Source organism: Myotis brandtii, unplaced genomic scaffold, assembly GCF_000412655.1.
Source record: "Myotis brandtii unplaced genomic scaffold, ASM41265v1 scaffold470, whole genome shotgun sequence".
Classification (NCBI taxonomy): Eukaryota; Metazoa; Chordata; class Mammalia; order Chiroptera; family Vespertilionidae; genus Myotis; species Myotis brandtii.
In genome coordinates this window covers 3452901-3475621 of record NW_005367953.1, presented here as the reverse complement: position 1 = coordinate 3475621, position 22721 = coordinate 3452901, and positions in this window count along the sequence as shown.

Below are 22721 nucleotides of genomic sequence, written 5' to 3'. Positions count from 1 at the left end.
CTCCCCTGTCACATAAAACTTACATTAAGTACATCTGTATACTTTCTCCTGTTAATCTGTCTTTGCAGTTTATTTTTCAGACCCAGCCAGGGACCCTAAGAGGGTTGAGGAAAACCTTTTTGTCCCCTACAGCGCCCAAAGAAGTTCCTGACATCTATTCCATTGTCCTAACAAAAGTTTTACAAGTCATACAGCAGAAATGCAAACGTTTCAGAGAAGAACAACAGAGTACACAATAAAAGCAAAGTTAAGTTTTTAGTACCTTAGGAATACATTTCTATATGATTAATGAGCATTCATTATTTTTACAGACAGAACTCTCAGAACCAAGGATTTGGCTTTTGGTATGCAAATGCATATTTTAACCTATCAGACCTTTGAGGTTAAAAGCAGAAAAAGTTTGCATTCAATTGTTGGAAAAGTGAGGCATGTGTATGGGTGCACTCACCATAAGACCACAATGCCTGTGCTGGCCTCTTTCAGACCAGAGGCAGCACTCGTGACAGGGGCTCTGTGATTGTGGGGACCTGAGTTTATTTTAAGGAAATATCGTATAGTAAGGAGGCACAGAAAATGCTCTCCTCTGGTGCATGATAGGTTCGGGGAGCCTTGGAACTTGAGTCTGGATACTTCGAAGTCCTAATAGGAGTCAAAGAGCCATTCCCATGAGCCAGCTCCCCTGGTCTCTGCCTCTTGGCTTTTCCCACCTGCTCCTCTTGCCTGTGTCACTGTGACGTTTGTTCTCTACCACCTGGCGTTTCCTCCTTCCTTGCTTCTATTTTCTCATGGCTTGTGCTTACTGCCTTCCGTCTGTGCCATTTTCTATGCCATTCTATCATCAGTCCTTCCTTCTCTGAGGTTCGTATTAAAACATTCCTTGGGAGCATCAGATCGGATCATTTCTCTCCACAAGAGCATTTACCTAGCAACCCAGTTCTCTAGCCAGGCCACCTCTCACACCTCTCAGCTGCCAGCCCAACCCAAATATGAGCAGGGGCGGTGGTGGGGAGGCCATTACCTGAGGACAAAGAATGGTGACAGCTGCTCCAGGAAGCACTAGTGTTAGGCTCTGCCTTTGGAAGGAGACAGTGACCTGGCAGCCGTCAGAGCCTCGAGGCCTGTCCAGGAGAATGCCATCGTTTACTAATAATATAAAAGAAGCCCAGTTACGGATACCATGACTGCTGGTCTGGACAAACCTGAATCAGGACCCAGTTAGGTATGGATTGCAGATAAATGTGGCAAATAAGCCTGTGCGAACTGTTACAGTGACTTTATTGGCCACATTAGGGAAACTGAGGGTGCTTATTAAAAAATAAAAGTTTTCTGGATTAAAAGTTTAAATGTATTAAACTTATTTGATAAATCTATTAAATCTGTAAGTACCTATGCTAAGATATAAGATAGGGACCTATTCAAAAAATCACAAAAGGTGATTAAATGAAAAGAGACAAAGACTATGATTAGAAGTGTCTCTTCTTGGACATGACAGCTTCAGGTACATAACAGGCCTCTCTCTGCCATGGACAGTAGAGAAATAGGGAATCCTTGGAAGGAGCGAAATTTATACATATAAGTAAATTAAAAGGAGAGTGTACAATGAATTTCTAAGTTAGCGAGAGGAATTAGAATAAGAGCTAGAACCATCCTAACCTGTTCACGGAATTTTACTTATATGAAGAAAAGCAACCTTTATATTGGTTGTAATGGACAAGAAAATAGATGAATAAAATTGATGAAAACTCTCCCATTCTCCGTTCCTGGCCCCCAGACTGGGTAAGTCCATTGTCCTGGCATTCTTCATGGTAGAAGGGGCTGGCATTAGATCCTAGTGATCTCAGTCTCTAACTTGTTCAGTGCTGGGCTCACATCACTAATTGCTTGCTTTTAATAAGAGAAGACTGAGTCAGGCTGCAAATGCAGTATAGGCAAACAAGATGAACGCTTTTGTGATTCTCTAACTTGACTAGGGTCCTTAGAGTGTCCAGTCCCTGCTTCTTTCCCTCAAAACAGATCTTCACCAGACCATTACCTGAAGGTTTTATACCTGAAATGCAAAAGCCCTAATATTATTGTTTCAGCTGCTTTATCTTGCTTAAAGAATATTTTATTCAATTAATACTGGATAAAAAAAATTATGGCCAACTCTTGTGAATGAGAAAAAGAAGCACATATAATTTCTTTACTCAGAAGAGAATATTAAGAGCCCAAACTATTTAATATCTTAATATATCACAACTATCCATTAGGAAATTTCTTGTATAAAGAATTAGATAAAATTATGAGGCATGAATCCATGAATGTCATCATGGGAAGTTTTAATTATAATTCTTAGGACAGTCTTTAAGTCCAGCTCTACCAATCACTGGCACACTTCATTTAGACAAGTTACATAAATGCTCTTTGACTCTATTTCCTCATTTGTAAAATGAAGGTAATAATAAAATAAATTCACAGGTTTATAGCCAAGAATCACACTAATTGATAAAAGTAGAATGCATACAGCAATGCCTGTCACTTAGTAAGCACTCAAATAAGTATAAGTTATTATTAGTTGGAGTATGACCTTAAAAGTATTTAAGAATTTTATTAAAGAACAAGCATGATAGTCCATGAACCCTCTGTGTTATTGTCAGAGAAATAATTGATCTGATACAGTATAGTAACCCATGTGTTATTAATTTTCCAGACTGGAGGCTTTAAGGAATTAGAGTTGTCTGTGCATCTTGCCAAAGGAGAGCTTGGTACTGTGGACCTACTTCAGCAGCAGATACAAAGTTCCCTACAGGAAAGAAAGGATTTGGGGACTTTAGAGGTAGATAGAGATAGCCTAGCTTGTATCCCTACAGAGATATGAATTCCCCTCTTAGGCCACTCTGACCATGAAGGGACATGTGCAGACGCACCTTGCATAGATTCTGAGGCCTCGTAGGTGCTGAATACAATGGGGCAGTCTCTGTTCTCCCAGTCAGTGACATTTCCTGAAGCATGAATGTGTTAGGAGCCTGAATAGCCACAGCATTTTTCAAAGCATGTTCTGAGGAACACTTCCCCTCTTTGCCCCCAATCTCCAACTCAACCCTTAGCCCTGCTGGCAAAGATTTCAAGATTTTCTTCAGCTTGGGAATAATTATCTTTATGTGTAGGATAGAACTGACAATGCTCAGAAGCATATTAAATAAAGTGCTAAAGAAAGGACGCTATTTTGTCTAAGTGATCTGTTTATCTGTTGGCTCTCAGCGTCACTCCCTGCCCTTCTGCTTTGTTCTGCTTTGCTGGGAGCTGCATTTGCAAGGCTTCCTTGCCAACGGGAGAAACTGTTGGAAACTGAAAGGGTAGAAAAAGGGGAGAATCAGTATGTTCTCACTTCCCTTCAGTGGTGTCTCCTCCAGGAGCTATGTCTCTGGTGATTCCAGATCTTTATGGTCTCAGCCCCCAAAGACAGCCCAGAATGGGTCTGGCTCCACTAAATGGCCCCAGCTCTGGAAGTGCCACCTGGTAGGGGTAGCCCTTTCTAATGCTGCTAATTTTGGGGATGCACCACGGTCCCTGTGTGTCTCTTGGCTCTTCTACAATCTGTGCCAACAAATCTCTATATTAAAGTCCCTCTATATTTTCTATTTTCCGATTAAAACCCTGATAATGCCATATTTCCCAATGTGTATTACTACAAACAAGTTTTGCTTCAAAAAAACTGTGTCCATCCTTGCTGTAAAATGAGGTTGTTTGAAAATGAGGAAGTGTCCAAGTCACTCAGAAGACCTAGCATATTGGAATAGGTCCAGACATTTTAAAAAATACACACATTTACATGTGTATACATATATTTCTAGCTGATTACTTTCCTTGATGAAATTAAGCAGTTGCTGAATAGATTCCACCCCACTTTGTCCTATGTAGTCTGAGCCTTCATCTCATTTCAAATAATGGCTTTTCCCAAAGGAAGTATCTCCTTTCAGGATATCATAATAAGCTAATGGACTGAGTGATCAATGTTGTGTGCGGTGGAACATTAGAAATGTGCCATAAAATATGGAAAACAATGTAACCACTCTCTAATGCAGGCAATTCTTGTAAAAACTATACATGAAAAACATGCACCCGACCATTTTTTTTCATGCCTGATGACAAGATTAGATGCAATAAAACCCCTGTCTTAGCAAATCAGCACGTTAGAGGATGCTGTCAGCAATAACTTTGCGAAGATATGTCCATTATCAAAGAGGGGCATTATCCTAAATTTACTCGCATTGAAGATTGATGTCTGCTACAAGCCACCATCTGTCTAGATTCTGTAGTATTACACTGCCGTCGCTCTGCATTGAGTCGCTCTGGGGGAGGTTTGTGGCTTATTTTCTTTCCTCTTTTTATCTTTTCACATTTCAAGATGGACAGGCAATTTTCGGAACAAACAGCAAAGTATGACAGACCATGTGAAGTGTAAGGATCAAGTCCAAACAAACTTCTTCTTTATCATAAGATAAAGAATACAGCAAATGAATTGTCTGAATGTGATTACCTCACAGTGATTTATCCTGGTGGGTTATCAGCTGTTTTGTGACAAGAAAGTATACTGCAGCACATCTGGTCAATTTTACAAATTCCCCAAACTAAACAGCTTAGTGACATTTTTACCAAGCAAATAAGATCTGCTTGATTTGAATATCTTTTTTTTTAAGGAAAAAGAATAAATGTTCTCTGTTCCAATGCTGCTTATCTATTGAATAGAATAATAGTTTCCAACTTTTTTGATTCCCTCTCCCTTATCAGGAATAAATGTTTGATTGTTCAGTTCCATTAAATGTTAATTTATAAATTATACATGTAAATAGCTACAACTATGCTAATATATATACATTGTAAATAGCTACCACTATGCTAATATATATATATATACATTGTAAATGTATACAACAAATAAATATAAAATTATGGGATAAAAATAAATGTACATAGATGTTCGATGATTTTGACTCACACTCTGTAACTCATTTCAACCAGACGTTTGGATAAAAGTTCACAGCAGTCTGGCTATGTTGAGAATTCCATTTTGATAGAGAGATTCTACTTAACTCTTGTCTGCTGGAGGTAGGCATGCCAGATAAAATACTGAACAGCCAGTTAAATATTGATGGGACATACTTACACTAAAACATTATTCATTATTTATCTGAAATACAAACTTGACAGGGCATTCAGAGTTAATTAGTTAGTTAGTTTATTTATTAGTTCTACCAACATTGGTTGCTATCCATTGTCTGAGGTTCCTCCTAATACTTTTATACTTTATCCTGCCTACTCCTCTCAGAGGCTATAGTTCTGTCTATTAGCACAGGACTGACAGGTATAAAGCTGTATATTTTGCTATAATTTCTTTAAATATTATTGTCTACAATGGGTTCTATGTTTTCAAGTTAATACTACATGATGCCTTTTAAATAGCTCATCACAAAGCCAGTCTTTGTATAAACTTTAATTGGTTGTGTGTGTGTGTGTGTGTGTATGTGTGTGTGTGTACATACAGTGTTGACTGAGTTGGTTCATTCATCAATCATTGATTCAATGCCTAGCATGTTTTAGGCACTGGGCCAGTACTTGAGGTATTAGGAAGCATAAGACATGATCCCATTTCCCTCAGAGTAAAAGTCAACATCCTAAAAATGATCTATGTGGATCTATATGTCTGGTCCTGTGACAGCCATGAAAATGTACCTCTTAACTCTCAGGATGTAAGATTCTTCCAATTCATTCACTTCTTTCCAATATTATTCTCAATTGTCATTTTTGTGTGTATGTGTTTGGGGGGGGTGAGTTGGGGGAGACTTCAATTGACCAACTTTCTAAAATTACATAATTTCCCAAACTTGTTATCCTTATTTATTACTTATTTTTCTCCGTAGCATTTACCATAGACAAGCTCTATGGTTCATTTGTTTACATTACTTTCTACCCTATGGGAATATAGATTCCATGAGGGCAGAATTATTATTTGTGTGTTTTTTTCAGAGCTATAGAAAAATACCTGAAACAATTCACTTAGAACAGTGCCTGACACAGAGCAGATTCCCAATTAATACTTGTTGAATAAAGGAATCTCTACCCTCAAAGAGTTAAAGGTCTTAATGGGGAAGGTATATTTTACTCTAACCTCTTCGGGATGGGAGGACAGAAATATAAGGTAAGGGTGATACTTGTGCTGAATCATAATAGTTCAGTTTGGCTCAGATATCTCTAGGCCAGCAGAATGGGCTGCCACAGTCAGCAACCAGAGCCTAAGGCAGAGGTAGGGAGTGTCAAAAGTGGGAGAAGACAACGTAAGAAGGGGCAAACACAAAAAGAGAAGTTTTTCAAAAGAAGCTATAAGAAAGTCTCCATGAAAAAATTGCCTCCTGAATAATATGCTATAGAACCAGTCTAGGTCTAAAGGCTTCTGAAGATATTAACAGGTTTGGCTCAGTGGATAGAGTGTCAGCCTGCAGACTGAAGGGTCCTGGGTTCAATTCCAGTCAAGGGCATGTACCTTAGTTGCAGGCTTGATCCCGGGCTCTGGTCAGGCGTGTGTGGGAGGCAACCAATTGATGTGTCTCTTTCATATCGACGTTTCTCTCTCTCTGTCTTTCCCACTCCCTGCCACTCTCTCTAAAAATCAATGGAAAAGTATCCTTGGGTGAGGATTAACAACAAAAACAACAACAAAATAATAAAAATGCCATATATCATTTATTTGGTGACTACTATGTTTCAGGTTTATAATTTTATATATAATTTATTTTATTTCTCTCCAAATCATTTAAGGTTGATTTCCTAGGGAAACATAGGCTTCTTATTGTTGACTTTCCCTACCTAAAGACATCTAAAGGAATGTAAAATTATCTTAGCAACTAATTATTGGTATAGTAGACTAGACTGAAGTCTGGAGTCCTGGGTTCTTGTTCAGGCTCTGCCACTAACACACTGTGAGATCTTGAGTAATTTAAATGTTCTGGTCATTAGGCACCTTAATTCTAAGACAAGGGGCTATGCTGAATTAAGTCCCAAATCCCTTCCAGTTGAGAAACTTTGTGAACTTGCGTAATAAATCTGTTTGTTGGGTACTTTTCTCATTGGCTTTTGGAGGCTACATAATTCATGAATTTAAGACATAAATTAAAGGCTTCATTTGCTGGTGAGAAATATACAGTACTTTTTTCCTTTTTAGGTGAGATCTGCCTTTGTATCGTAGGACAGCAATAGTGTATTTTCACAGGTGCCTCCGTGAATATTGTGAACTTTTATTTCCTTGAGGGCCTCTACAGTCTCACTGATGGAGGCCTGAATGGTTTGGCAACATCTGAGAGATGGATTTTCTTCACAGTTCTGGGTCAGAGGTACAGATATTCATGGGATCTTAGCCGTGTCACGACATGAATTAAAATAGAGTAATGAATTTGCACTGTGTTCCATTGCTTTAAGTTAGACTTGACCTTCGAATCACATTTAATGGAGAGCAACCATAGGTCACAAATCACAGTTGTTTAAGTAATGTTCTCTTCCATCACAGAAAACTGATTTAATCAAATTTGATTTTACATGGTGCTCAGGATTAAGGGAACTTTAGATACCACTGTGAATTACAGAAATATATTAAAATGTGAGAATATTAGAGTTTGGAACATTTTGCAAAATTTTAACATGCACATATACAAATCAATTTTACTTGTATACATTATTTAATAAACTCATATTTATAGATATAGTTCATATTAGGACCTCAAAATTGCAACAATGAAATGATCAGAGAATGAATCATTTTGAACGTATCAGGGGTCTTTTTTATTCAAGACTCTGTTAGAGGGAAAGACAGAGAGAAACATCAATGTGAGAGAAACACATCGATTAGTTGCCTCCTGCACGCACCCTGACCAGGGCCTGGGCCTGGGTGGAGCCTGCAATCAAGGTACATGCCCTTGACTGGAATCATTTCCGGGACCCTTTTGTCCGCAGGCCAAAGCTAAACCGGCTAGGGCACAAGTCTAGTTCTTGCTCAAGTCTTTTCAATAGTGGGCTGATGGCTGAGTTTAAAGACTTATTCTGCGTGATGTCTGAGTATGATATACTGGTAGAAGCTACAGGACACACATTTCAAGGCATGCCAAGAAAGCTCTTTCTAGCAATCTGATCTATCAATGAATAGAAAGAGTGGTCTAAGGAGACATTGGGTTTCAGTTCTTGCCAGGGAAACCTACTTGGCAGATTGCTGCTAAGAAGATACAAACATGGAATGAGACAGGGACATGTCAGGCTGCATGAATAAAAGCTTTCAGCCACTGGTAAGGATAGCCAGAAGGTCCAGTTAAGGGGCACCCACTCTTATTGTGATGACTTTTCTCAGTCAACTAGAAAAAGGAGCCAGGTAGAATGGTGTATTTCCGTTAGAGGAATGACCAAGTGGGTACAGTAACAATTGGAAGGGAAAACCATAAAACTAAGTGGGAAAAGGATGACCTGGAAGAATGGGATTGGAAGGATTAAAATACCAGATGTCACCAGGTTGACAAGGTTAATGAATATTACCTCTCTAAAAAGATCTTTCTCCCTGTATCTTGCAAGTCCTACTTCCAAACTGTTATTCCTTAATCTGCCTGATCAGGTGTTCAAGAATGTATATGGTATGTTTGCCCCAAAACAGCCTGGAGTAACTCTCTGGTTATGAACCAAGTTAGTTAAATTCTGATTTAAAAACAAAGCTTTAGGGACCACAATCATCTCACTATAGTATCATAGGTCCTGTCAATTAGTTTAAAAATTTTAAAGAGATATTCCCTCCTCACCAAAAAAAAAAGTCACCACATTTCTTTCTTTCTATTTTTTCCTTTTTTTTTTTTTAATCCTCATCCAAGGATATTTTTTCCATTGATTTTTAGAGAGAGTAGAAAGGAGGGGGAGAGACACAGAGAAAGAAACATAATTGCCTCCCACAGGAGCCCAGACTAGGGCAGGTGATTTATCCTGCAACCAAGGCACGTGCCCTTGACCAGAATTGAACTTGGGACCCTTCAGTCCTAAGGCCGATGCTCTATCCACTGAGACAAACCAGCTAGGGCACACAGCCCTGTGCATGCACACAAAACCACAACACATTCCTTGATAAATTCTCTAATTAAAGGTTCTCATGCTTTTTAAGTCAAACAAACAAACAAAAAACACACCCTTAATTTACTGCCAAAATAAGGTAGCAGTTATATAATACTTAAATTGTAAATACACTTTGAACAATCACCTTTAAGTTTAAATTCCTTCCAAATCTATTTTCCCCTCTGATTTAACCAAGCTTACTAAATTTAAATTAGCAGAATTGGATAAAAAAGAATTTGTTTTGATCAATTGTTCCATCACTGATGCACAATTAAAAGTATTTTGAATTCCAAGTGAAGACAAAAATCTCTGTCAGAGTAAAGCGCAGTCAGGAGGTGCTTGTAGGAATACTTTACTAAAGGAAAAAGTACATCAAGGACTTTCATCAAGAAAGTGTCCTCAAGCAGTTGCCTGCTGAGCCTGAGATGGTATGTGGAAACGAAACTCAGAATCTCATCCCTTTACACCATGAATAAGTATTTCGGCAGGTACTCCACCTAAGCAAGCTAGACTTTTACTATTAAGGAAATAAAATTCCATCTTGAACAGAATGCAATCAGTCTAATTTTGCAAATAAAATGCCAGTCCTAAGACCAAAAGCTGTAGGCAAATAATGCACGCTATAACACGTGACCCTTGCATCCACAGGCCTATAGATAGCATTTGCCATTTTTAAAACAAATGCATTGGTGGAATAAGATAAGAAACATGATTTCTGTAACAGTAAGAAATAGTGTGTCAGCATATAATCAACTCATGATTTATACAAAATGAGAGCAGGGAGGGAGTATGCTGCTAATTTGTCTTGAATCGCTGCAGAAATAAGCATGCTTTTGAATCACAAGGTACTGGGATTCTTTTCAAGACTACAAAATCCGATCAATTCAAGAACCGGAAACTTTCTGTCTCCTTAGAGGCAATGGGGGATTTGGGTGGATGAAGTAGGAAGGAAAGGGATGGAAGATCTAGGTAGCTGTTATTCTGACCAAGTGTCCATCTTACCAAGTATCATTTATATCCAATCACAACCACAGCTATTCAAAGGAAGCCCCTTCCTGCGGTAAGAACAGACTCGGATAATGTGTGCAAGGCAAGCGTGTTTTACCTCAACTAGAATATAAACCCTTCGAGGGTTCACCCCTAACCCTGGATTCCCTCCATGGTCTAATACAGTCTTGTTTGTAAAAAGAAAATTGCTTGAACAACATTTGTAAACTAGTTTGGAGAGCCTGCCAAAGCAAACCCTCCCTTGTCACTGCTATTTCTTTGGTGTCATATTATCTTTGAGTGAAAGTAAAAGCAAAGAGTCAGCCTTTTATTTTGAATAATTCAGGTGAACTCTTTCGTTTCTCAGAAATCCACACTGAGCTCGTAGACCCAATTTTTAAATGCTCCTTATCTGGCTAGTGTGCTCTCTAACCTACTGAGTATGGGCGTCACAATTGAAAAACACCATTAGGATCATTATCTCTGACAGTGAAGAAGTGCACACTTACCACTTCTGAGAGCACTCTCTCCGGCTTCTCTTCCTGCAGCACTTTCAAGACCAGCTCTTTGCAGACTATTAGGAAAAGTGGCTCCAGAAATCTTGGTGCTTACCTTGCAGGTACAGGATCTTGCAGGTGTGTGCAGGGAGCCCATAACACAGGTCAAATAAGATTCATGCTGTTTAATAATGAGGAAGCATTTCCTCATCTGAACTTAGCACAGAAGCCACAATTCCTTCTGTCTAATATGTGAAATACTTTTGCCCACATTCGTAGACTTAGTCTACTTTAGAATGAGTTCTTTTCAAAATTCTCTCTGTAAGTTTTCTATATGAAGGGCAGACTGCACTATAGTCTGAGCCCTGGATCAGGTCAACCAAGTCACCTGAATCAGGCCCCCAAGAGAGCTCTTAGATATGCAGTGTTAAATCAGATAACACGCTTTATATTTTCTTCCTAAATTATGCACAGAATATCATTCTAAGATTAACTTAAGATGATTCATATATAAAATCATAACTCATTATCTCTTTGAGACCAGGTTATTTTGGGTGGTGAAAACATTCTGAACTTGGATTGTAGTGCAGTCTGCACAATTTTGTAGAACTCTACTAAAAATCATTGAATGGTATGATTAAAATAGTGAATTCAATGATATGTAAATTGTATTTCAGCAAAGCTGTTTTTAAAGAGTAATTTGGCATTATTTTCTACTTGACTTGGATATGAATGAGGTTTTTCCAAGCAGATTTTACACTAGGCTAAAACCCATGCCTGTTTATGTTTTAAATAGAAGTGGGTGTTCAGTGTCTCCTATTGTTTTCTTTCACATATTAGAGGAATTCCGTCAAACAGCCACCAAAAAATCAAATAAAGTTCATGAGTGATCTGAAGCAACTCAGGTACCATGGAGGATAAAAGTAAATGTTTTCAAATCAACCCTATATGGCTATGTAGAGTGGTGGTGAGCAATCATTCCCTATTTAAACTGATAGCCCCACAAAAGGAAATGGGGGGGGGATCAGGCTTTTAAAGGAAAGATATAGATCATGTTCCATATTAAGATGTGCAATCACCCATATAAGTGTAAGCCTAGTTTAGCGGGACAGACTTTGGTGACTTGGCAGACCCAACTTATCCCACAGAGAAACATCTAGATTGTAGGTGGTCATCAGTAGTTAGTGACAGGTAAGTCCCAGCTTTGGGCTCAAAGCTGTACTCTGTGTATTTTGAAAAGTAATGTATGAAGACTAGCCAGGCAGTCTACTGAGAGAGACACCCAAGTACAAGAATAAAAAAATAGGAAGCCATTCTAAGCAAATTAAATGCCACTGAGAGGCTGACTACAAAGAATAATGGAAGAGTCCAGCCTCTAATCCTGGGGCGGGAGGTCAAAGTGAGGTAAGCCACAGGCTGACCTGAAGTGGATTCGCCTGAGAGATTTACCTAGACTTCCCTGAATGTTGCCTGATTTGTTCCAGAACCCTGGCTGGGGGTTAGGTGTGGGCTAAGTGGCCCCAGCTGTAGGAAATAGAGAGCTATAACGCTGGGAGCCTGACACATCATTACAGTGTCTGTGCCTTAGATGTGCAACCGCTCATTTGGAGACTAGTGCATCATCCAGGCTGCTTGGGGCCTGCTTGCTTCTCTGCCCTCCCCCTTCGGAAGAAATTACAGCTTAACTCTTCTCTCCCCTCCCTTTTTACGCATGTTTCGTGGAGTTTGCAGTGCAGGCTTTCTAAAATTGACTTGACTGCAGTGAAATGTGGGTTTTGGGGCACGTGTCTATAATATCCTGCTGAATATGCTCCCTACTTTCACAAACTTTCTATGACACTGTGTCCATATTTATATCTAAATTTTAAAATTAGAAAGCCATAACATTGAACAAATCATTTGGCAATTCATTGACTGAGTTAATAAACAACAACAACCGAAACTATCAATCTCTTTCTTTGATAAACTGAGCTGGGATGGTGACAGTGAATTTCCATGCAGCACTCCTTTACAAACAGCCCTGTGCATGCACACAAAGCCACAGCACATCACGCTTTCAATCACATTTTTAACAAGAGGCATTCAATAGTTTACCATCCAACGAACTAAGAAAAATGCAAAGAGAAAACTGAAATCCCAGTAGAATAAAATTGCTACATATTTACAGGCTGTGAGTCCCTCAGACCAGAATGAGAATGCACAGGGTAAGTGTCCAAAACCAATTCTGCAAGTCAATACAATAAATCAGGCCCAGATGTCACAAACACAATAAATCAATTGAAACTGCCAAACCACTTTTCTCAACCTACTGGATTTAATTAAAACCACCACTCAGTTCATGAGAGGCCTTCTAATAGAGCAGATAATATCCCTCGGCCTCAACCATCCACCCAGACCTGATGTGAGAGACAGTCTGTTAAATTGTAATCTACGGGCCTGTTAAACATGGCAGGGTTTAGTACCCACTTGCAGGACTGCACTGTCATCCCTACTACATCCTCATCCTCCCAAAGCCCTCACTGAGAACTCCATCAATCAACCTTGGCCATTGAAATGCAGTAAGTGCCAGATAAATGCTGTAGGAATATTGACTTTCTGGTCCTTATTTCTGTATAAAAAATACAGCACAGTAATTGGAAACAGACTAGCATGTTTAATCAAATGCATAAAACAAGGGGTGATGCAATGCTTAGTAGTAGTTTTAGATTCTTTAGTGAGTATTCCTAAGACATCCCAACCCTAGCTCAGGGTATATGAAGACCTGTTCCCAAACAACCCATAAATTCCACTTAGGAGAAAAACAGAAAGAATGAGGGGGGGTGGGAAATGAAGCACTCACAAGCTATTATGAATTCACGAGGCTGACAAAGGGCACCGGTTTCCAGGCATCTTCTAGGGCTGGAGGTTAGGAATCTCACTGGCCCTTAAATAAAAAAGATCCCTGGAGTTTAGTGCAGGAAAGACACAGAGATACCGCCCCACGAGGTTGTTTCAACATGAAGGATCACGTTATTCATCACGGTCAATCTCTAAACTCTGTCGGCAGAGCCTTCCTGGCACTTTCCTTGTGTATACGTGGCTCCATTTTATAAAGGAGAACAGACTATGTTTGGCATCTTTGCCTTGAGTTATTGACATATTTTAAATTATGCTGTTTTATGTCCATTCTTAATAGAACAGCAATCTGCTGCAAACGATCTTTATTAACAGACTGCCTCAGGTGCTGAGACACTCGACTGAACAGCGTCTCCAAACAGACAGGCAGGGAGCTTGTTAATAGGCTTTTCCAACCCTTTGGCTTCTGTGAGACGTAAGTGGATTATGGAGGTTTGTTTGTCAGGCGATCTTTTTACATCACTGTCTGAATAATTGCCACAAAGGCCTATTGCTTTGGCCTAATTAACAAAATGTACAAAATCCCGAGCATAGAACTTTTATTGATTAGGCATCTCCATGGGAAACTTACGAACCCATGACTCCTGCCCCCAGACAGATGCTCATCGCGATGTTACACACTGGGCTGCGCCCTGTTCATACACCAAGGACTTTTCTTAGCACTTTGAGTTACTCAGAACTTGCCACAATAAACCACATCTATTGGTTGTAATTTAAAAATCAGTATTTTGAGATGAGACAAATTCTTAGGCAAATTTCATTATTTGTTTCCTATAAAACTTTGTACTATCACTTCCATTTTTTTCATAGAAATTGATACTTGCAGAGATTATTTTAATAGTAAAAAATATGGTTAAAGAAGCAAAACAAAATAAGTCTTATCTGAATGAGAAAAAAAAACAAGAATAAAACATGACAAAGAAAAGTCTGAAAGAAGGAGAAGAAATAAGAGTTTATTGGTCAACTACTGTCCATAAACTAAATTATGATTTCAACAAATACTTCAGGACTTGTGTGTCAGAGAGTGATAGAGACTGGGACTAAACTGGGGAGCAAAAAGACAGCCAGGATCCCTGCTCTTCTGGAGCATTTTAATTCGAGGATAACAAATTTTTAAAAAGCCCAACAACTATTTCCACATGGGATTGTACTTAACTTTCCTTAGGAACTCAGTAAAAAGACCATAGGATGAAAAAATTCTGTTTGATGACTTAGAAAGTTAGATTGACCACAGGAAATTAAACCAAGTACATCATTTATGTGAGTACAATTTGAAAAAGGTGTTACAAACAGACATTTTTTTGAAGTTGGGGAAGACACAGAACCTGGTCTTAAAGAAGTCCAATAAAAATAGAAAGCAGGACAAATAAAAATTTTAATGTACTTATACACACAGAGAGTTTAGGAAACTTTGATTAAATTTACATTTTTGTTTTTTTAAATCAGCCAAGTAACTAGGTAATGACTACATAGCAACTAATAGATTGAATTCAAACAATTGAATAAGCTTTAGCTGGTAACTCAGCAAGAGCAACATATATAAAAATGGATTCATGCAGAAAGCTTAAAGTCCCTATGACTTGATTGCATTTTCTTTTTTCTTTACCAGCATGAAAGGGGACAGCAGAAATTTTTTAATCTGAAAAAGATATGTTGTCAAATCTTGGGAATTTATGCTGAATTTTGGAGAAAATTTTCACCATGAAGAAGTCTATACATACAGTTGTAAACAAGCACACATGGATATCTGTCAATGTGAAACTGAGTCCTTCAGGAATGTGATGAGTACCTGTCAGGCAAAAGCCTCTCTGCTCAATGCTAAATATTCAACACGAGTGTCATAAAGGCTGTTTTCAAAGATAAAAACAAACGCTAGAGTAGCAGAGGATCAAGGGTTAGGTAGGTCAAGGCCAATGGGCTGAACAGAATATGAGAGCTTAAATATTCTTATGGTGGGGCTAGATTATGCCAGGAAAAGGCAGCCTCTATAGCACATCAGCTCCTTCCAGAAGCCACTGCAGAATTTAAATAAAAGCACAGATGTTCTTCCTTTAGATCAACAGCAGTAATAATAGAAACACCAATAATTGACAGAAATGATCATTTGTTGAGAGTTCACCTTGTACCCCATTTATTTTGTTAATAGTTTACATTCACGAACATCATTTATCTTAACACTGCAAAAGTAGGCATTACTATTATGTCTATTTTATATGCGAGGACACGGATATTATGTAAATTTTTCTGAGCCTGAGAAATCAAAGAAAGAGGCTGGCAGCTCCATTGTTATATCAAGAGTTTATTAAGGGAATTTACACATGAGGTGCCTCTTGGACTACAGCAAGATGACATGGCTATCCCCCATGCTTCATGGCAGGTGCTAAAGGGAAGGACGGATAGGGGTACCGGGGATTATTACCTGCCCCAGATAACAGAAAACGCCTTACATGTTTGCCTGGGGAACCTTAGGGCAGAGGAAAGGGTCAGCCAGCCTCTGAAGGGATTTGTAGGAAGCAACCTCTTCTGTCTTGAGGGTCCATATCACTGAACAGTCTCACCTCCACAACACAGTTGCAAATTGCTCAAGATTTCGAAGCCAGTAAGAGGTAGAATCAGCATTTAAACCTAGAACCAAATCTAAACCCATGCCCTTATTCATGGCATTAAATTTTCCAGGGCCTTGACTGACGCACAGGCATTTTTGGATGGTTGTGAAGTGTGTGTGTTGGGGTGGGGGAGGACGGGGGAGAAGCGATTCGTCACTCTGCCCAGCCAGTTGTTTTCTCTGGATTTTGCAAGAGATCATATTTAAGGTAAACTGGTTATCACCTGCCTAGACACCAGTGATTTACAATTATTTCTTTATTAAGAGAATGTTCAGTGTGAGTGGTCTCTCTCGGAAAAAAATGCCAACAAAGAGGCCTTGTCAGTTTTTTGGCAGAGACACCTCTAAACACATAAAAACAAGTTTCAACACTATCGTTTATGAATAATTCTTTCTTGGCATCATTTCTCACTTGCCACGATTTGCAGCCAGAAAACACTTATTTCTACTTTTCTTCCTCTAGAAATAATCCAGCCTTAAGTGGATCTAATTCCTCCCCAGAAGAGAAACAGCCCTGTCAGGACGCGGTGGTGTGTGCTGTGTTTGAGACATGGAGGTTTCCATTTACTGCCCAGCTGCACAGACTCGGAGAGCTGGTGCTGAGCCAGGGCTCGGACCCACTGAGATCTGCAGTCTGGAATGATAAACACACAGCTGCCTGTGGTGAGGGCCGCAGGCATAATAGATGGCCAGGTCTCCACCAGAGTCAGGCAAAGCCAACACAAATCATTAATCCAACTGCTTATATGGTGAATATCACAAAACATGTGCAAAATGGTGAGCTGTCTCCCTGGAAGGCAGGGAGAGGAGGGGGTGGAGGGAAGGAGGAAGCCATTTAAAGGAACAGGCTGTGAGTCCTTCGTAAAGTCCTGCCCGAGGGCTGATTTACTGCCACAAAGCCCTCTCGCTGCAAATAGTTCATAAAGCCCATGACCTGAGTACTTGCCCACGGGACCACAATAACATTTATCTAGCATAAATTAATGTATTTCAACCACTAATTCAATTTGGCTGTCTCATTCTCCTGGTTTTGGCAAAGCCTCGCCTTGCAATAAAGTCACTGGTGACTCACACGAATGGCTGTTTGTTAAGGAGTCACACACCATGAGGAACAAAGAGTGCTATTAGTCGAGGAGTCATAAAAATATACCTCCAGAGCGCATTTGGAGCTGTGCTAATTGAAACTTCCTCTTTAGAGGAGCCTGATTAAAACCAGCTGCAGGAGTCAAGCAGGAGCGGATTTCAACATGGCATGAAAGGCCCAGCGATTCAGAGAGAGCAGCCCCTGGAAGAAGAGGGAACGCGGGCTCTAATTGGCTCCTGACACGCTGTAAAGAGAGCTTGTGACCTGCTCCTGGGGAGCGGGGAGAGAAACTTCTCCACAGCGAGATCTGAAGGAAGAACCCCGTACTGCACTTCCCCTCATAAAATTCCAGATCTGCCAGCCTTCTCAAGGACACCACGTGGGAGAAACCACAAAAACCTAGTGAACTCAGAAAAATGAAGTGGGATATTGTGCTGCGAAGGGAAAAACAAGAGCTGAAACCTTTTCCTTGGTAATATAAGAACATCCTATTAGTATTAAAAACAAAAACAAAATGTCCAAGGCCCAGAGAAGCAAACAAAACAAAATCCAAATTAAAAACAAACAAACAAACAAACAAAAACGACAACCCTGAATGAATCACAACAACAGACTATACTTAAAGATGAAAATGAGAACTATCTCCTCCTCTTCGGCTGTATGTGACTTTCCTATTCCAAGACATAAGGGCTGCATTCTGCCAATGTGTGTAGAAGCAAAAGGCATCCACAGGTTTGCAGAAAATGTGGGATAATCACGCATTTTCTGTGTTTGCTTTACTTCAGGGTGGTTTAACCATTTGTAAAGGAAGCAGTCCCTGATACATAAATATAAATAGCATATTCTACCTGTCAAATATTCGAATTTTATTTAATTTCGATGAGTGGAGTGCCTGGAAGTGTTAAAAGCAAGTTCTGTTTTGTAACACCTTTAAGTAACATATAAATTAGCAAGGACTATGGGTCTTTTAAATTTATTTAGTCATCCATTTAATGGAGTGTCTAGTTGGAAGGCTATTGCACAGTGATTTGTAAAGATACAAGGTGGGGAGATTTATTTGTGTAGATGTGGAAAGGATCATTATATTTTATTCCACAAAAGCATAAGAGTAACTATATGTAATATATGAGTTACAATGATTATTCTGAAGGATATAATTGTAGCCCCACAAATAATAACCATGAGAATTGAAAATTTGCTTCATTTTCACCTTCTTTTTGAAATGCATTCAGTGGCTAACCTCATCTTATATTCCTTTCTCCTTTTATCACAACTGAAACATATTAAACTGACTCAATGATTTAAAACCAGACATCTTTACAAAAGATGTTACGTAATTATATAATTCTGTCTCTGTTCTCTTTTTATGCTTAAAAACTTGCACCCAGAGTAATAGTCACTGACACAAAATGTGACCTATAGTGTGTGTGATATGTCTTCTGACTTTGTGCAGATACAAGTAGTAAGTATTTCTAACGTTCCTTTATTAATCATATGACATGTCAGATACTGAATCACTCTCAATGCACAATGTAATTCACAGTGTTTTGCCTTGCTTTTATTTATCTTTCTGTCTAAGTACTACAGACATTAGGAAGGCTTACATTTAGTGCTCTTAAACCTGATGAAGGATGTTTAAAAATTTGGAAAATTTTCTAAAGACAATTCAAGATGAAGTGATGAAAAAATAACATGTAAAATAAGGCCAAATATTCTGATTTAGAATGGGGTGTAAAAAGCAGTCATTGATCCAGCTTACTCTAATTTTCTCACTAAAACTTTTCTCTAAATCTCCGAAAGGATGATACTCATATGTTGTCAACCAGACTGGACTTCACGTTAACTAATTACCAGAATCTAGGAGTGTCCAATTATCTAAGAACTAAAACAACAAAATATAAAATGACTTTCATGTTATGTACAGTTAGAAACAGTGGAAATCGGTCCACTCTTAAGTGGTTCGAAACCCCTCATTTCTTTCCTACTGCTACACCCCTTGCTCAGAAAATTGTCTATATTCAAAACCAAGCCAGGCAGCTGTTCTCAGGATAAAGGGCTCTGTATTCTGAAGCAGCACAATAGTGTCTTCTTCCCTTCACACTATCTGTGATTTCTTTCTTTCTTTTTAACAACCTTACCTGAGGACATGCTTAGAGGGAGGGAGGGAGGGAAGGGGAAAGGGAGAGAGAGAGAGAGAGAGAGAGAGATCAATGTGAGAGAGAAACATCCATCAGTTGCCCTCTATTCATGCCATGACCAGGAATTGTACTTGCAACCCAGTTATGTGCCCTGACTGGGAATCAAACAGGCCACCTTTCAGTGTATAGAACAACATTCAACCAACTGAGCCACTCCAGCTGGGCTATCTGTGATTTCTGACTGAACAGAAAGAGGTGGTCCACTGAAACACAGAAATCCAGGCAGCCAGAGTCAGAGGGCTGCTTTAGGAGGTGGTGTTGCACATTCAGGAATGAAAATGCAAAAGCAGGGTCAGTACCAAGCAAAGAAGTCACCTCAGACCAGCAGGACTGCAGCAGAAAAAACCTGCTAACCTCTGGGAATTAGGAGTAGAGCATGAGCTTCTCTCTAGGAGGAGGAGCAGGCTAAAATCCATGAGCCTGTACAAAGGGTAAGCCCAGATAAATATGTCCTTATTACAGAATAAGTTTTTAAAACTCATCATGAAGCATGAAGAAATATTTCATAACAAAAATATTTATCATTGTAAAAGTTCAAATGAAGAGCAAATGTCTGAGTCGAATAGCTATGAGAACGGGAATATTTAGAGTATCATTTGGTGGTCCCATGTAGCAAAGGTGGTTGGTTCTCATTCTTCCTGGGCTGTGCACCTACAATCAAATTTCTCAGACTCCCTTAGCGATGGAGGGTCAAGACAGATTTCCCCCAGGAAGGTGAGCAAATGGATGTCACTGGGCTAACAAAACAAAAAACCCTTATTCTAAGCACCTAGTTTTTTTTCTATTGATTAGAAATGGCGATGACTAAGGCATCCTTGGAAGATGAATGCTGAAAATGGCAGAGCTCCCCTGTATAATGGTGGAACAGGTAACTTAACCCAACTCTCACAATGAGAATGAGTAAAAAAGATGGACAAATTATCATTATCATTATTATTATTACTAGAGGCCCAGTGCACAGATTTGTGCACTCGTGGGGGGCATAGCCTGCAGGGATCAGCCCCTTGTGGGAGCGATTGAGCATCTGCCCCCTGGTGGTCAGTGCGTGTCATAGCAACTGATTGACCAGTTGTTCTGGTTGTTCCACCCATTTGGTCACTGGGCTTTTATATATATAGATATTAACCCTGCTTGAAGATACCTGATATTTATCAAAGAACAAAGAATTTTGGGGATAAGATGAGTATAAAGATAAGAAATCCAGAGAAATGAGTCCAATATTTGGGGACAGTTTCTCCTAAGTACAGCTGCCAACTCCAGATAGGCAAGGGTAAGAGGGAGTAGAATTTGTGATCTACTTACAAAGCAATAGGGACCACCAAGAATGAGGAGACCCACGCATTTATGCCAGGACTCTCAGGCTATTCCAGAAGTATGGCTGATTTGGTTATAGACCAGCTGTTTCAAGGACTGATACCAGCCTCAAGTCACTTTAATCCAATTTAGTGATTGAAATAATCTTGTATTGCTAGTTCTACTAGTTGTCTACTAAAAATAAATGTAAAAATGACATCATATTCATCCTCACTTGGCTGATTTTTAAAGTGAAGTTTTATTGAGATACAATTTAAATTCGGTTACATTTTCTCTGTTTAAGTCTACAGCTTTATGAATTTTGACAAACACATACACCCATGATAAAGATGTAAAATATTCCTATCATCCCCAAAAGTTCCCTCCTGTCCCTTTATGAGTAATTCCCCTCGCCCACCCCTGGTCCACAGTAGCCATTGATTTGATATTTGGTACTGTGGTTTTGTCTTTTCTATGATGTCATAGAAGTGGAATTTGTGGTGTGTTGCCTTTTGAGTCTGGATAATTTCACTTAGCATAATGTATTTAAAATTCATTATCTCTGTGCTTGCATAAATTCTTCATTTTGTTATTGCTAGTATATTGGAAACAATTGATTTTCATATATTGATTTTGTCTCCAATGATCTTGCTAAATTTACCCATTAGTTCTAATAGCTGTTTTATAGATTCGTTGTGATTTTTAATGCAGACTATCATGTTATGTGTGAATAGAGACTGTTTTATTTCTTCAGTTCCAATCTAGATGCCTTTTATTACTTTTTCTTATTTATTGTACTAGCTAGGACCTTCAGTGAACAGAAATGGTGACAGTAGACATTCTTATCTTGTTGACAATCTCAAAATTCATTCTTTTGCCATTAAATATGATGTTATTAGCTGCAGGTTTTATGCTTGTTTGCTTGTTGTTTAATCAATATTCTTTATCTGGTTGAGGAAGTTTTCTTTATTCCTAGTTTACTGAGAGACTTTTAAAAACTAACTAATGGATGTTGAATTTTTGTCAAATGTCTTAATGCATCTATTAAGAAGATCATATGATTTTTCTTCTTTAGTCTGTTGATATGCTAAAATCGATTGATTATTTTAAAATGTTGAACCAACTGTACATTTCTGGGATAAATCCCACTTGATCATGATGTATTATCTTTTTTCTATATCATCAGGTTTGATTTGCTAATATTTTGTTGAGAAATCAATGTTTAAAAATAATTGTTCTGTATTTGTTTTCAATACCTCCTCAAATGAATCAATGTTACACTACACACACACACACACTACCTCCTCAAATGAATCAATGTTACACTACACACACAGAGAGAGAGAAACAACATTACCTAAGTAAAAATAAATAAGTTAAATAAGAATAATTATTCATATACAAAGTCTGATACTCAGCATAAAGTAACTACAACCATAAGAGTTCATTCAACTTGAATGAAAACTAAGAAAAATTATAGACAATGAAAATAGACTCAAAAGGATTCTTGACTATCGCATTAGCTGAAGCATAGTTTTAAAAAATCTCTACATAATGTATTCAGTGTAAATGAATATTTTCCCCAAAGGATTCAGAATTCTGAGAGAGTGAAAGTGGTAGATCATTTCTTCCCATCAGCTCTTTACCCAGTAGGACTTTTGTACTATTCTATTAATATCCCTCTAATGCAGGTAGGACTAACCTGATTTATGTAGAGGTGAGATAGCCAAAGACTGTTCCAAGACAACATGGAAAAGAGGCAAGAGCAGAAGACTTGAGTCTCCACAAGGGAGTGTCTCAAGATTTTCAGATTTGGTGTATTGTTTAGTTTCTGTTTTCAAAATTCATTTTGGTGTATGTAAACAGCAGCCCCTAATAGTTCACATCTCATTAATACCTCTACTTTCTACACATATTGTCTGGAAAACCTTTTGTGTGCTTTCTCTATAAGTCAATGGGAGATATGCAATGTTTTATTATCAAAATGATTCCTCCTCATCATCAATATCTATCATACTTGCAAACTAATTACTGCGAATTATTTTTCC